The sequence below is a fragment of the Sinocyclocheilus rhinocerous genome, unplaced genomic scaffold, assembly GCF_001515625.1.
Source record: "Sinocyclocheilus rhinocerous isolate Xijiao unplaced genomic scaffold, SAMN03320098_v1.1 scaffold192, whole genome shotgun sequence".
Taxonomy (NCBI): Eukaryota; Metazoa; Chordata; class Actinopteri; order Cypriniformes; family Cyprinidae; genus Sinocyclocheilus; species Sinocyclocheilus rhinocerous.
In genome coordinates, this window is record NW_015627892.1 from 534,702 (window position 1) to 540,034 (window position 5,333).

The window sequence follows — 5,333 nt, forward strand, 5'->3', positions numbered from 1 at the left end:
TTTTTGATATATAGGAAATGAGTTTAAAATTAATAAACAGCAGAGGTTGCACAAACCTGGAACAAACCAGACCAGAGAAATTAAGTTGTCCTATATTTAATTTTACCTATATTTTATTCTGTCACTACATTTACCAAATAATTGCACACTTGCTTATTTGACATGTACTGTAAATGTCACCTATTTATGCCTTGTTGTACTTGCCATGTCACCCATTTTTCCCCACTGTTAACATCCATGTCTGATTGATGGAGCTCTAAAATATTTGAATTTATTGAAAGGATAGCCTCTTAAGATGTAACATCTCATTTTCAAGAGGGTCCTATAAACACAAAAACAAAATATTACAACATAAACAAAACATACATACTAAACATGAACACACAAAATATACAAAAACAAAAGACATGCTCAACCAGTCCCTTGCAAAAATATGGTTGTAGAATCTGCATAGAGATCAATTTTTTATAACAGAGTTTATGCACAAATACATTGTTCAGCTTTTATGACTAAATGAACTGAACTATCACACACACACAAAATAACAGTACAGAGCTGTTTGTTAATGTACTACAGTAAGGGCTGTGGAATCACTGTTTTCTCAGGTCACACTGGGGTTTTATGTGAATATTCTCATATTAGCTGGGTCTTGTACTTTGTCCTTGTACATATGTTTGTATAGTCCTTTCTCAGATGTTTAACTAGTTTAAACCAGTGTTTCTAAACTAGAATCTATTTTGTTTACTGAATCTAATAGAACTGTTTGTTTTATTCCTGACTCTATTTGTGTATATGGTGCTTGGTTACATTCAAATATGTATATTTCTAGTATATTAGTTACACCAATAAAAGCATACTGATTCGTTTTCAGGTTTTTTGACATTTATCGTAACCCAATTGAGCAATAGCTATAAAAAAAACTATTATTTAAACCAATAAAAGCATATTGACTAGTTTTCAAGTTTTTTGACATTTACGAAAACAATTAAGGAACATCCATCAAAAATCAATATGTCCTTATTAAACTCTTTTAGACTACATAAAAAGCTCTACTTAAATCACGACAGTAACTCAATATAAGTACTTTGGCATGATGAAAGCAAGTTTGATTTGTGTCCTACTCTGTGAATGGAGCAGTGCTTATTTTTGTCATTGGTATTCAGGGACAGTTCAAGGGTCTTGCTTGGTTTCTCTGATGTGGGTGACTGCATTACTGCCCGTGTTCTCCTCTGTAATTGAGGTGACGGAGGCCATGGATTTACCGTTCTGACAATGCTTTGTGCTCGAAAGTTCGATCTCCACCGGGCCAGCCGTGTAAGAGACATGGCACGGGTGATGTTAATTTATGATCATGGAAAATGAAAAAAAAAAAAATCCATTTGGAGGCCACCAGCCGTGTGAAACGAGAGCACTTGGTGGTAAACGGCACGTATGACGCTTCCTGCAAGGAAATGCATGTGGGTGATGGTAAGTGGGTGTCATTTCTGCTGGGAAATATGTTCCTATGGCGGTTGTAAATGACCCTGGTGTAACTGAACGTAGCAAATATATTGATGTAGGCCTCATTATAAGGGAAATGCAATCCGTGTCTCTCAGTACAAGGCTGTCATTCAAGTGATTCATTGAAACACATCCTAAGCACACTTGCCAAGATATAATAATATAAAAACCTACTATGCTGATAAAAATGAGTCTTAGTGTAAATTTTAAAAAATGCATGAATTTAGCAAATCAGTTCCTGCTCCAACACACCTGTCTCTGATTATCAAGCATTCCTAAGATATTAATCAATAGAGTATTGGGACGATGTATTTTTTGTAGGCCTAAACCCTGACATGACAAGTTAGTACTTTAGTACTTCAGGTTCCATCGTCCTTACGTTAAAGGGGTCATATGACGTTGCTAAAAAGAACATTATTTTGTGTATTTGGTGTAATGAAATGTGTTTATGCGGTTTAAGGTTCAAAAAACACATTATTTTCCATATAATGTACATTATTGTTTCTCCTATATGCCCCGCCTTTCTGAAACGCGTCGATTTTTCAGTCATTCTTGCGACGTGGGACAAAACAGTTCCAGCAAGGGTAACTGCTATTAGCTTTAAAAAATAAAAATATTTTCAATTTTAAATGTCATGAGGGATTAATAATAGAATGTATTTAACACAATTATCACCTTCAGTTTAATTTTCTCATTATTATACCAATTTGTATGGATTCTTGGTTAAATGCCTGAAATAAGCTTTGTGGTTCAAACAAGCTCAAGATATTTTCATGCTTTATTCTGCAACATATATAACATCAGCAATACTCCCTTGTGATTATTTTAAGGCTATTGTATTGAAAAAGGTGGTTAAGAGGAATCAGGGTATCTTCCGATCATTCGTTTTTTAATTTAATATTGCACTCTAAAAAATGCTGGGTTAAATATAACCCAGTGCTGGAATCCAACCGCTGGGTCAAAACAACTCAATAGCTGGGTTTGTCCCTTTTTAACCCAGCACTGGGTTATATTTAACCCAGCATTTTTTAGAGTGTGAAATCTGAAAAATGAAAAAACGGCACATTTTTCGTTTTTCATTTGTCCAAACGAAACGAAAATTCAAGAATTTGGCGTCAAACCATTCGTTAATCTGGCTGTCTGATGAAGAGAAAGAGATAAAATGTAGTAGAAATAGACACGTTAAGAATCCATACAAGCGGAGGACTCTTATTATGTTTTTTAGGACTATTAAATGTTTGGTTGACCAATCAGCGGAGAGGGGCGTTTCATTCCCGCCCACATGTAGAGATGAAGAAAACGTAATAATCAATATATTAAAATTTTGTTGGTCAGAACTTATTTTCTGCTATAATCCAAAAGCCAATAGAAAAAAAAAACTATTTTGTTTTTGTTGAGGGAACCACAGTGATAACTAACTTCCGAGTTGGCCTATAAAAATACATCTCTGCAATGCTCTATTATCGAGATCTTAATTAGGTAGTTGGAGGGTTGGAGCTAAACTGTGCACCAGAAACAAGTCTGAGTACCCATGTGGTAATTAATCTATTTATTTACGTTTCAGCGCTGAATGCCAGAGTACAACTAATTGTTTTACTGTCCAGTAGAATTAATATTTACACTTTGCTACTATAAATAAACCTTAGATGTGACATGTCAGCAGTTTTCTAGGATAAACCGAGTGCAGATAAACTGAGGTTCAGTAGAGTCACGAGCAATATAGCGAAAAGGCATCTGTGAACTGAACTGAATTGTTTGTTGCATTCTTACATCTAAACAGTCCCCTCTGTAAAAGACCTGCGTCAACACAGAGTTGAGTAACCATATAGCAAGAATGGACCTGAAAAACATTTTTTTTAAAAAGATGTATACCGAAAATCAATGTTTCATTTCTCAAAATATGTTGTTAGCGGACATGTTTCCTAACATTTTTGCTTGACAAAATGGCACTCATACAAATTAAAGGGATAGTTCACCCCAAAATTTTAATTCTGTCATCATTTACTCACCTTCAAGTTGTTCCAAACCTGTATGAGTTTCTGGCTTCTGTTGAACATAAAAAGATGTTTTGAAGAATGTGGGTAACCAAAAAGTTGTTGGTCCCCATTGACTTATGGAAAAGATATACTATAGAACTCAATGTTAGAGAATCAAAACAAATATACTTGCAGGTCGGCCTTCACAAGCAATGCGCAAATCAAAGTATCAGTTGCTCGGGGTAAAGAAAGTGGTGTTTAAGAGTCAGCAAAATCATTTCATTCACTCCGGTCAGCATGTTTCAGGCAGAAAAAGTAATGGCCTTCTGTTACAGATTATCTATACATAGAAAGGTGAAACATCTAAAATTGTACAACTGAAGCAGCGGCTAAAATTATACACAACAGTATTCGCTGTGGAAGTCACTGTGCACACGTCATGATTGAATCTGTCATTATTTTGTTGATGCAGCCGTGTTTGTTATCTTGCACCGTTTGCTGATGCAGGTAATGTCTTATATATGAAACAATGCTATGCTAAGAGCTTTTAGAAAATGTTACGGTTGTGGGAACAGGCATAGGCCGTCAATCCTGGCTCACTCGTCAAAAATGTGACATTAAAAGCTCTTGTTCCTGGGCTCATATGAGGGTTGAACCCAGCGGCACATGTGGAGTTCAGATCCTTGAGTCAGCACACAAGAGTTGCTGATTCCAGGGGAGCTTTGTATCCAAACGCCATGTTTAATTTACTCAGAGAACAGGTGCAGCACATAAACATCTCCAAGCGCCATATGAAGGATTATCGTCACTCTACAACTGCAGGTGCAAGGCTTGGTTTTCTAACTTTGTTTTTAGAGATTATTTTCCCTTGTGTTCAATCACTCCTATTCTGGTCTCTGAATACCAGAATAATTCACACATTAAACAAATTGGCCCTAAAATTAAAATTCTGTAACAATTCTGTAATAATTTAATGCACTCTCAGTTTGTTCAAGCCTGTTAACCTGTAGTACATAGCCTACTTATGAGGGGAAACTGTCTATACAAAGTATACTGACTTTATATAAAGTTTTTAAATATTATTTTATGATTGTGAATTTTTTTTTTTAATTTGACATTTTTTTTATTATTAAAATTAATAGTTTTTTAAAATTATTTGTCTCAACTAATATACATTCAATCATAACATTATTTTTTAAAAACTATTCATTTTAATATTTGTAAAATTTATGTATATTAGTTGTGAAAAATATGGGCACAAATAATAAAAAAACCGAATAACTTTGAAAACGAGATTGAGAAGTGTTTTCAATGGATTGTACTGTTGTTTAACAATTGTTCAACTGACGAAATGTTTTGAAAAAAAAACTTCAATTAACTTCAAACTTTAATAAATTTAACTTTAAAATTACGTGAAATGTGTGCCATTTTAAAGTTATTCCCTCAGTGTCTTGTTTTCATCCACGTTAAATTCAGTAGGCCTATGTCAACTAAGCTAAGGTCTACAGTAGAAGACCTTCACGATAAATGGTTTCATGCTTTCCTTCTTCCTTGTTTAATTTTGTTAAAACAAGGCAGGTACATTTCTGTAACGTTTTTCCCACATCTTAAGAATGAGTGAAGTGTCATTCTCACACTGTCCTCTGGGTGGTGTTACAGTCGAGCCTTCCATCAGATGACCAGATGATGACCAGAGCAGCTCTAAGACCTATATAAGAGAAAATGATAGATACAGGACAATCTCTTTCATCTAGGTCAATGGATGATGGAAGAGAAAACATATTGCCGCTACTGTCACAGCTGAAGGTTTCCTGGCATATGGCTGTCTGGATTGATGTTCCCTGTTCACTGCGTCAT